Genomic DNA, 12,001 nt, shown 5'->3' on the forward strand with positions numbered 1-12,001 from the left:
ATGAAGACGACCCAAAGGGAGGTTTTGCTAACACAGTGCAAATAAAACATATTTCTCAGTTTATTTGGCTGCCCCAGATTTCTGTCATATTTCTTGCAAGTTGGCAGTACAGTAGCTAAAACCTTCTCCTAGATGAGGGCAATGCTTGGAAAACAGGATTTCACAGCATCAAAAGCAGGGACCTTCATGCAGCTCAAACATACTGGATCCTCCACACAAGCCTTCAGGATCTTTCAGCACCACATTATTCAGGGTGAGGTGGGAGCTCAAACATCTAAATTTACTTGTTAACTAATTTTTTAAAATAATACTTGAAAGATTCTTCTATTGTAGTCATTAGCAAAGGAATAAATGAACTTCTAATTTAAAACTACACTAAATAATGATTTTTCTTTTGATGTCCAAGTAAATAGAAAATGCTTGGAAGTACTGTACCATTTCATTTGTAGTTAACTAATAAAACATCCTGCTTCAGAAAATTCTTCATAACTACATGAAAAGCCCTGTATAAACAAAGATATCAGAGATAGCTTTCTAAAAACCATCTGCAATTGGATTACAGGCTTTTTTGCTACATTTTCTGCAGTGTTTTGCTTTTGATGACACAGGCACTGTTTAGCTGCTCTGAACAGCTACACATGTATCATACAACACACAATACGTATCTTCTATCTTCTGAATCTTGGTGGGAGGAAGGGAGGCAGTACAGCTTTCAGGACTCTCTCAAAGACCATAAGAACTATACTATCACTTCTTTTTCTCCCCCCAAAAAACTGACAAAAATGGACGTTATGGAAATGCTCCCCATATTAAACCAGAAAGGCAATAGCTGGGAGCAGTAAAGCAAGTTTAAAATCAAGTTAATGTGACTTGCAGCAATTCTGATGTTATTAGAGCTTCTCCACTCCGAACAGAAAGATTGTACTTCTTATATTCAGCAACTTGGCTTTTATTATTATTTTTTTTTTAACTTCTGCTTCAGGTTCAGATACGTGATTTATTTTTAAGATAGCATACATTCAATTTGTCTCATATAGGCTGCAGATAGCAGATTATGTGCTTTCCTGTACTAAAAAGAAGTTTTTTCTGCCCCCACCAAAAAAGGGCAGAATCAAACATTTTGGAAAATCTCCATACAAAGCGCAGCGCCGCAGTGCCAACACCCCGGCGCGGGGCAGCCGCGGGCTCCGGGCGGGCGGAGCTCGCCGCTCGGGGGGCGGCGGCCCCAGGCGTTCTCCCGGGGGGGCTCCCGCCCGGGCAGCGGCGCTGCGGCCCCCGGCACCGCCCGAGCGAGCCGGCGCTCTCGGCGCTCCGCAAGCCAGGACTACACCTCCCGGCTGTCCCCGGAGCGAAGCCGCCTCCTCTCCGCGGGGCGGCTGGGAAGCGCGGTCACCGCCGCCCGTTCCGCTCGGGCGCCGCCCGGGCCGGGGCCCCGCGGAGCGCAGCGGGGCGGGGCGGGGCGGCCGCAGCGCGGCGGGCGGCGGGCGGAGCGCGGCCCCCCCGCGCCCAGGGGCGGGAGCGCGGCGCCGGCCCCGCCCGTGGCGCTCCGTGGAGCTGTTCAGCGCCCAGGTGCTGAGTCTCCCCGCGGCTTACGGAGGCTCCGGCGGCGCTCCCTTCTCACCGCTCCCCAGCGCGGCCATGGCCCCGGCGCTCAGCCGCCTCCGCCAGGCGTTCTGAGCGCCCGCCCGCCCGCCGCGCCCCGGCGTGGATGCAGCAGCTCCAGGCGCCCCTGGCTCCGCGGGGGAAGGCGGCAGGTAAAGATTTCCCTCCCCGCCCATCCGCATTGCATCTCCGCCCGCCCTCCGCTCGGAGCTGCCGGCTCGGGGGGCTCTTGCCGAGCCGAGAGCCGGAGGCTGCCGGAGGCGCGAGTTGTGTGCAGGGAGCGAGCTCCGCGAGGCGGACCGCGGGGAACAAAGCGGTGCGGTCCAGATGCCTTTTGAGTAGTTTGGCTATTTTAGTTTCCGGGGAGTGGGGAAGGGAAGAGCGGGATGGCTGGTTAACTGCAAATATCTGTACTTAGATGTAGGGGGAAAATACCCCTACGTATATTAATGGAATCATGGAATCACATTGCTATTCTCATGCTTCTGCAGGGGAAAAGATGTGTTTGTCATACAGGTAAGATAGTGCTACAGTCAAGCCTGCAAAATGGTTTCCTTGAGTACCCTCCTTAACTGTAATGCTTGAATAGATTTTGCACTGCAATGATTTCTTACTTCTTTTCGTGTGGATTACCAGCCCCACTGAAGAGCTAGGACAAGCAGCAGAAGGTCAGAGTGGCAGCCACTGTGTTTCTGTGACAAGGTGTCAGAAGAAGAGAGGAAAAAAATCCACTGTATTTAAGGCCAAATGGCAAGTTGCATCCTACATGAAGTCATTTAGAGCCAAGCATTGTGCTGTTATGCCTGATGCTTCAGGCTTCCTCTTAGTGCTGGCTGATGAATAGGGAATTGAGCAAGCGTATTAACCATGCATAATCAAGCAGCAAGTGTTCTTCAGTGCTTGTATGTGTAGCACCTTCTGTCACAGGATCAGTGAGTATTCCTGAGCTATCAAAAGACTGTTTCACCCTAAATTGAGTAGGATGCAACTGCACCCTTTTTGTGTTGTGGGTAAGACAGGTTACCTTACCCTTCTGAGAGTGGCAGGGGAAGGGGAAGCCTGGCAAAACAGAAACTCAGCACTTTTCTCAGGTGTACATGGTGAGAAAAGTTTAACCCAGGAGACTGCATGGAGTCAGAGCAGGAACTTGTACAGTTTATGTGCTGATTTTCAAAAGAAACTGAAGAACCAAACTAAGATTAAAAAATTGCTTCCTTTAGAAAATCAAATGCAATCTAATTGGGATACTCTTAGCATTTTGTCTTAGCTTACTTCTGCCCTGTATCTAGAATTTCTTTGTGAATTAAGTATCTCCTCTCCCTATGTTACTGTATCATGGTCAGAAGAAAAGAGCCAGAAAAAAAATTGCAGGCAGCAGTAAGGTAAGTGTTAAAAGGCAAAATCGTGAGACTCACATAAATTCCTATAATATTAAAGATTCTCCAGTCTGGACAGAAACATAGTCCTTCTCATTTTCATTATTTTCATTGACTTGGCTTTCTTTTTTTTTTTTTTTTTTTGTACTAATTATTATGGTTCAGGTATGTAATTAATTTTTAAGATAGTGTGCATTCAGTTTGTTTTACAGAAGCTGCAGATTAACAGATTTTCTTCTTTACTGTAATAAAAAGAAGTTGAATAGATTGAATGCAGTCTAACAGTCATCTCACATCCAAAAGCTCTCCTTCCAATATGCACCTTGGAAATGCAGGGGCATAACATCTGGCTTTTAACAGTAGCCTTTTAGGGATCAATTGAGTTAATAATTAAAATAGTGCTTTACTGTAAAATTAAAAATCAATTTGTGCACATGACTGTGTGCAAGGCAAGCTTCCCCTCACAGCAGCAGAATTAGATTTCCTGACACAGCTCCTCCCCACCTCTGCCTTTCAGTCTAAGAACCATCGAAGCCTCGGAGCACGTGACCACTATGTGTGATTTAAGCGATGCTATTGAATTTTTTCCACAGGGAACAATTACTATGGAGTGACAAGTCAACCATTTTGATCTTAACAGATCTAGCTCTGTTTAGTGATGGTAACCACAGCATACTCTGCCTAACCCAGGCTGAATGTCTCACTGTAGCAGTTTGCTTCTCATTTAAAAGGACACTGTTAAACCTTAACATAGGTTCTCATTTTTGGGTAGGATTAGGAGGCTTTATAACAGAAGGATGTTGTAGATGTTTCAGCTCTATGTTTGCAGTTGCTGCTGCCTGCAAGAGCCCTCAAGAAGCTACTAAAATATGAGAAAAGCTAAGCAGCATGCTCTGACCACACCCCTACAATGCCATAATTCATAAACCCAGACTCTGTGCTTGCTGCCACATTCTTATTTCTACCTGGTCAGTTAGGACAAAGACAAAGCTGCTTTGTCCTAACGAAGCCACTGCAGCATGCTTTCAATAGAGCCAACAATCTGGGCTTCCCAAAATATATTAAAAAGGACTCTTGTGTTTCCCAACATTGTTTATGCTAAAGGCTATTGCAAATAGAATATTTCTGCTAATTACTTGTATGTCAGTTTGAGCAATGAACAATCAATATTTTACTGATGTAGCATTCATTGCAACTTTCTGTGTCCAGTTATCATGCCTTCAGCACAGTAAATTAAATCTCAAGTTGCAATTTCTTTGTGGAAACGTTTATTTTAACTTCCAAAGGAGACTGCTGAAGTCATGGAAATGTTTCCATTACAGTTCAGTAAAAGTCTATTTTTCAAAAAGACTTGCCCAGAAACCTGACCTGGATATATTTTAATGTCAGAGCCACTGTTGTGATCACACTATACAGCAACACATTAAGGGTAGGGGCTTTTTAAGGATTAAAAAATTTTTATAAGGACAATCTGTACAAAAATGCTATAGTTAATAATCAACATGTGCTCTAGAAAAGCAGAGACTTTTAAACTGCTGTCTGTATGAGGAAGAATGACAGGACACACACCTTCATATGGTATGGGGAATTAAAGTACTCTGTATTACCAAACCATCTTTTTAATATTGTCCCCTAGGTATGGCTGAGATGGCTTATGTAATTTCTACAATTCTAAAAACAGAAAAAATAATTTCATGTATTGTGTAGTGCCAATTTTCTACTTGAATTCTAGCAATTCTTGGCATTAAACATAACTAGATTTTACTTATCCCCATAAATGCCTGTAAATTGTTATAAGATACTCCCAAGTCTACTCTTTAAAAAAGGCATTTAAATGCACACTGCAATCAGCAATAATGTACTGCTTCCTTTTAGAGGAAAGGGCCTGCTAACTAAAAAGGAACAATCCCAGTGACTTGCTTCAAGTATTAAGTAATGTTTTCAATGACTTTTGAAGGTATAGCTTCTAAGTATTTGACTGTAATGTTTAAGCATTTGTTTTAAGTTCTCCACAGCACTCCCTAACAGAAGAAAATTGTAGCTGCACTCTAGGCATATTGCTATAATCATGTACTTTCATGTCTCATAGGTCAAAGCCACTCTAAAATCTGGGAAAATGTTAGACTATGATTGAATTGTGACATTGTTGTAAAAGGGACAATCCATAATTTGAGGTGACAGCATAATGCTGACAAGATTTGCAGAAATATCCACTTCCATTTTATTTTGTCTTGAACAAGTAGTTTCTGAGAAATGGGCAGTTTGGAGACAGTATTTATGTAGATCACAGTGAATACAAGATTTTCCTCCTTGTGTAAGTTCTGCTCAGCTTTGTTTTTAGTGCTTGGGATGGGGGCAAGAAGAGGAAAACTATGGGACAGAGGGCAAGCCCTGCACATACACTTGTACTTATCCACTGGGAAGTCACCAGATTTTGGTGATTCCTGACTTGGTCATGCACATACTGCCCTTTGAGGGCTCTGCTGTCAGCACTCAGCTTTTACTCTAAAGGAGACAGAACACTGTCACACCTTAAAGAGGTGACCAGCAAACACCCTCTTGAGTTAAAGCAGGAGCAAGCAATTTCATGATTATAGAAAATGTGACTGAATGTGAGGGAGACTGAGAAATCTCTCAGTCTTGAATCTTGTGCTGCAAGTTTGAGGTTTAACAAGCATATTTAAAGAACAGCTCAGTGTGAGCTGACCCCAGTCTCCTCAGTGGGAGTAAGTGCCTGGGCAGAATGCCTGCTTCTCTGTCAGGGATGATTATTCTCTCTGGCCTAATACTTGATAGTTTGCATTCTTCACTCACCTGCTATTTTACAGAGCAGAGGTGATAGGCCTGGACTAGCACCTGTTTGCAAGAAGTGCACAAAACAATTTGTTCTGTTATTTTTCAGATTTCTTGTTTTGCTTTTTTTTGAGATGTGTCTGAGGCTGTGTCTGCTATCAAAAAATTACACTTGGGTTTTTTTAGATCTCTTGCTGCTTGTTCTCAAAAATACAACTTGACAAAATTTGCAAATACAGACATTTGAGGTATTCCACATGAGGCACACAGGACCAAATTATTGAAAATTTCTGAAATAAACAGAATTTCCATTAGTTTCCATTTAAGATGGTTATACAGTCTTCTTTAAATTTGGAACCAAGATGTCTCAGAAATTATAAAAGAATAATCTATATACAACCAATATTCCACTCACAAGAAGTTTAACCTCTGCCTGTCCACTTATCTTTGTGCCAGCATAAAAGGATTATTCTTGCTACATTTGCAGTAGAGAGTTGCTCTGGTGACATGGTTTGCTATTTTTGCTTTGGAAGTGCATTAAAACTTCAGCATCACTAACAAAAAGCAGAAAAACTGGCGTCCTAAAAGTATGGGAAATTAATTTTAAAGCTGCCCTTTGTTAACATGATTCACACAGCATCTGTTGAAACTTGCACTTTGGAAAGTTGTGTGTGACCTATGACACAGCTCAACTACAGAATAAAAACAAGATTTAACAATTCAATTCAGTTTTGAGATAATTAAAAATGCATATTCTTCAAATAATAAGAGGCTGTTTACTCTAGAAATATGTTACCAGGGAACAGGTAACAATTAAACAACATAGGCTGAGAAATTCTGATTTAGAAAATTAATTACATCCATGCTTAGACATATATCACTGTCTTATGGGGAAAAAACCCACAAGATGTACTCTGAGTTCAGAGCAAACTGCAGAGAGCACGTTCTGGGCTCTGTTCTGGGTAGCTGATTGCTGTCTCAAGGAGCACAGTTAAGGAAAAACGTTTAACGTGGGTTTACTGTACAATCACATCCCCACCCCCACTCCCTTGACTTCTAAAAGGCATCAACTTGAACAGCATTCTATTACTGTTACATAATTGCAAAGTTTAACCACATATAGCTGCTTAAATCTGAAAGCTGAGATAATAAATGCAAGACAAGTATTTTCTCTGAGGTACTTAAGACTTCTGTTAACTGCTGTTCCTCAATCTATTTCAGTATTAACAATAGCAAAAATACCCTTTAAAGTGACAAGCCATATCTGCCACTCAAAAGTACACAAGCTTCAATATATTTTAAAACTGACTCAAGTAAAAGAGAGATAATAACTGGATTCCATCTGTCCCTCTTGACTATTTCTAAACGAGTTAACATTGATTAACAGTTTTGCTTTAAGAACAGGGGTTTGGTGATTTTTTTAGCTCTTTCCCACCTATACTGTGCTTCAAGCACAGTGGAAGCTTTTCACTTTTAAGCAGGATGTCTTGCTTCAATCTTTTCTCTGCCAAAAGAAGAGTTAAGTGGTCATTTTATTCCTTTCACTTACTCCAAACATTGATACAGCCATGTTGGAAAAAAGGGTAAAATTCCATCGATTTCTTTTGGGTAACTGCATTGCAAAGAGGCTATCAGGAAAATTCATGATCAGCAAGCTGTGAAACTTTGTTTTCCTACTTTACCAAGAAATTACTGTCTGTAGAAAAAGTAGAGTTTAACCCTTTCTGAGAGGAGATAATATCTAAGGAATGTAAGCAGCTATCTGTTGAGGGGCCATAGTTTTCTGTACAGGCTACTCCATCCTTCCCATATGGCTAAGCAGAACTGCCTGTCATTGAAAACAATGAGAAATTCTGTCTCAGTGAGAAATGACAAGTGAAAATACATCAGAATTATAAGTGTGCCCTGAAACACTTCAAATATCACAGACTAGAAGAAAAAATACTCAGTTCCTGACTCCTTCATCACAGTTAATTCTGTGGAATCAGCACTGCCATACAGATGAGAGATCAGAAATTTATAGCTTTTCCTCTAGGAGTCCTTCACTGAGCTCTAAGCTGAACTCCATGCATGACCCTACCTGCAGAAAGAAAAGACAGGGAGAGTAGAAAACCCTTCATGGACAGGAGTCTCTTATCCAAGCTAAGGAACTGGCAGTGAAAAATGAAGAAAGATAAGAATCTTGTTAAGTTTATTATTTCTCTGTGAATTAATATGTGTTAGTAGATCTAGTCAGAGGATGGAGAGCAGTTGGTGTTCTCTTGTTGCCATGAGTGAGGGAAAAGGATAAAACCTCTTGGAATTCCTTAGTGCCTCTTTGAGAGAGGAAGAGAGGGAAGAAGAGACCCTGACAATATGAAATCCTGTGCAGGTGGATACAGACACTGCTGGCACAGGCTGGAGATGGGGATCCCTGCTAGTCCCAGGGGATGCACATACCACCCCTTTTTCATGATAGACCTTTAAGCTGTTGTTACTCTGCAAGCATGGCAAGACAGAGCAAGTAAAAATGACTCTATAGTAGAAAACCAGCCCTTCATTGATTCTAGTCCTGGGGAAACTTTCCTTACTCCCTCAGCAAAGCTGGAAAAATTACTGAAAGAATCTAGTCCTGATAAGGTGCAATTATGTAAATTACTCTGTTTACTGCCAGGGTATCAGCTATATCATAAACATTCCTTGGAAAGGACAATGTACAATGGAAATGAAGCACAGGAAGTTGGCTACCACAGTCTGGCAAACTTAATATGTTGCTGTAAACAAATGGGAATATCTTGGCTATAAAAGGATTTTTATTCACTGTGAATTTGCCATTTCACCTTTCATATTAAACTATTAGCTTTCAGATAACATGAGTGACAGAAGAAGGTATTTGCAACTTTTTAAAAAACAGTTTCCTGATAATTTCTTAGAACCTCAGCTGTAGCCCAATATCCTCTTCTTTATGTCTTCCAAAGCCAAACATAATGTAGCCTGTGGACATAGGGTGAAAAAGTACAGGCACAGCTAAATCTTTATTGAACATAGACACATTTGTTGAAAGTTTCTCTGATGCATAGCACAAACACTGCTGCTGCACATAGCTAATTGCAATAGTCCTGCAAGAAAAGGCTATGGAACACAGAAGAATCAATGTATAGATACAGAACCCTACCCTACCAGACCACTAGGTCAGCACAGAGTAAGTGTTTCTAATTTTGGCTCTTTGGACTTTCCAAGACAGCCTTCACAAGTAATTTACAGCAAATAAGTGATGTTCATCTCAGCCAGCTGATACAATGCTTGCTTTCATTATTTCCCAATGGCAAGGTCCTTCAAGTGTAGCTTATACATTAACCTTGCAGATTTTACACATTAAATTTTAGTCAGTTAAGCCCAGTCCTAAAGGAAAGAACAAAACAAAAAAATTCCCCAATGTCAGTGTCTCATTCTCCTCATGACTTAATGCTTTTGACTATTACTTCTCACACTGCTTTTTCTTGCACAAGCAAGTTTCAAATGTCACACCCAAGAGGAGGAAAAGGAAATTGTGTTTTGTTTAGTTACTGTAAATAAATACATCCATTATGCTCATTCACTCCTTCCCCTGGTGGTGTGCCAGCAGCTACCTACAATTCCTCAAAAGGGCTCCCTAACACACCACAAAGAAAGTTTTCCTCCATGCAATCTCAGTTCCACATGAATGTATTTCCTTCCCATAGAAGGTAGTAAAATCCTGACAGATGGAAGAACCAGTAAACAGCTTCAGTCCTGGAATGGCTTCATATTAACTCTATGTCAGGCAGAGATTACAGCTCTAATTTCATAATCTGCCTCTGAAGAGCTTCTGACAACACTGCAAGGCCCAGCTCCAGATTTCTCCATTCAGAACTTACCTCTAGAGCCTTCAGATCTGTGCCACAGCTGCTTTTACAGAATATGTAAAGTCACTTAATTTAGCTTCTTACTGAACACATTATAGGTGAATGGAACAGCATGCCATGCCCTGTTTTAAAAAGTATGAAAAAGCATAGTAAACTCTACACAGTGATGCTCCTATTACTTTAGGATGTTACAATGAGCATTTCTGGCCAGCTGGGTGTGGCTTGCTCACATAGTTTTGATAAAATGTAAATCTATTTAACTATAATACAATGTAAAAACTATGATGAAACTAAAACCACGATGGAAAGATTTTATTAGTCTAATATAAAAATTGAGGTTTTTATTCACTTCACACTTCCTTAACTATATTGGTGGGAATTCCAGCTGGTGTGTTAGGAATTCTCTTTGGTAACTGAGATTATTTAAAGCATGAAATCCTGAAGTCTTGTGAGGCCTAACTTTTTTTTTTTTAAGAGGGAATTAATTGAGATTCCTTTTAGTTAATAGCGTGCTAAGTAGTAGCTAGCTCCTTCTAGCCTAGCGTGTAAGTAGATTTTGTTTGCTCTTAAAATACCCTTCCAATCACATTCTGGTGAATAGTTTTATTCTTCTGAAACCAGTTTACAAGTTATTTCAAGCAGAGTAAATTATCACAGGCAGTGTGTTCACCTAACAACAACGACATTCCTTAATGTTCATGGGGTAATGCTGGGCTTGAGCCCAGACCACAGAGCATATCCTGCTAACAAGAAGGGAAGATTTTGTAGCTCACCAGTTTCATCTGCAGCTTCCTTGGGTTTGGATGCTTGCTCTTCTTAGCATAAGACATCTGTAGCTTCACCTAATGAGAGAAAAATATATTAGTAACCAGTTCAGTGTTGAAGATTTCTGGACAGTTGCAAATTTCTTTGCTTCTGCTGATTATATTTAATCATATGACTTGCCATGATCACACCTGAGTACCTCACTTAATAGAGTTTTGGAGACAATCTCTGCTGTCACCTTCCTTCTGGAAGTCACACTCTGGAGTTAGGGAGTTGATTTACCTGGGACAATGCCAGAAAAGAAATGAATTTACTCTCACTGTTGTCTACTGCTGTTTTGAATGTTTTCACTTTCTGTGCACAAAGGAAAAAAAGGCCTGAGCAATGGCAGAAAAACACTGTGTAACTTAGTAAAACTTTTCTGTACCACTGGAATTACTCATTACACTGGCATAAATTCTGCTACCAATATAATAATACAGATTTAACTTTCTAGCCCAGAAGGGATGAATGTGTTATGAACACACTTCTACCAGCATGAGAGGACCTGTTTCAGTGGCAATGTTTAGTTTGGAAGCAAACCTTTCTCAGATGGACAGCCCCTCATAAGAGGCATTAAATGACAGGTCTAAATTTATCCTGGAGGTCATAAGTACAGTGGGGAAATAAAATCCATCTCACTAATTGTTAGTTATTACTGTAAGCACACTCAGATTTCTTTATCATTAAGAAACATTAAGTGTGGAAGAACTCCAGAAGATTACAAACAATGACATCTAACATGCAAATCAGCTGGGAGTTTTAATCTTCTGGGGCTTCCTCATTGTGGACAGCTGCCAGCTGCAGATGCTTGGCTGACTAATTGGCACTAGCAATAAACAATATTTGAGTTTGTCCAGGAAAGGAGCAGAAGGTCTGAGAAAGGATTACCAACATACATTAAAAAGAAGAAAAGCTGCTGTGTCTCTATTGAAATTATTATCTGTGTGGTTCATTTCTACAACTGAAAATTGCACTAAACCCAAGCAGTTGTTTATAAAGCTCTCAACACTATCTAACTGAATCTTAGCTATTGGAAGATTATAAAGCAAGTACAGTGTACAAAAATAAAGCAAACTGCTACTATAATAAGGAATACTGTACTCTCAGGGCTTCATAAAGTAATTTTGCATCCAGACCTGACTGGCTTACAAGCAAATAGAACTTTTCATCAAAAAGATTGCTAGATTGTTTAGCAATATGCCAGCCCCTGAGCTACAAGACAATCTATCCTATCTGTAACATTGATACCAGCACAGAGAAGTTATTATCTAACTTATTGACAAAAGGTAACAATCTTACACTTCTCAGGGGCTGTTACCTGACTCATATCTGAAACTGCTTAGATGCTTCTTGCAGTGATGGTGGAGTTACTGTGCCACAACAAACAGAACTGGATTAGGCCTTCCTTGCACTCAGACATGCAATCCCCCAGACAGAATTCAGGGACAAGCTGTCAAATTGAACAAAATTACTCTAAAATTTTCAGGAAAAAAGACTGAAGTGATAGACAAACAACTTGCAAAGGAACCTGTAAAAAGGAGGATGCAGAAGAAAGCAACA

General features: G+C 40.7%; 1 protein-coding gene across 1 annotated transcript in view; it reads left to right on the plus strand.

Annotated features, from left to right (window-relative positions):
- Positions 1-1,596: 1,596 nt before the first annotated feature.
- The window catches only part of SMPD3 (sphingomyelin phosphodiesterase 3), a 104,773-nt gene continuing 94,368 nt past the window's right edge, over positions 1,597-12,001 (plus strand). The window contains exon 1 of the mRNA XM_058033975.1: positions 1,597-1,754. The gene's annotated coding sequence lies outside the window, so the exon portion shown is untranslated. The remainder of the gene's footprint in view (positions 1,755-12,001) is intronic.

Source organism: Melospiza georgiana, chromosome 14 (assembly GCF_028018845.1).
Source record: "Melospiza georgiana isolate bMelGeo1 chromosome 14, bMelGeo1.pri, whole genome shotgun sequence".
Lineage (NCBI taxonomy): Eukaryota > Metazoa > Chordata > Aves > Passeriformes > Passerellidae > Melospiza > Melospiza georgiana.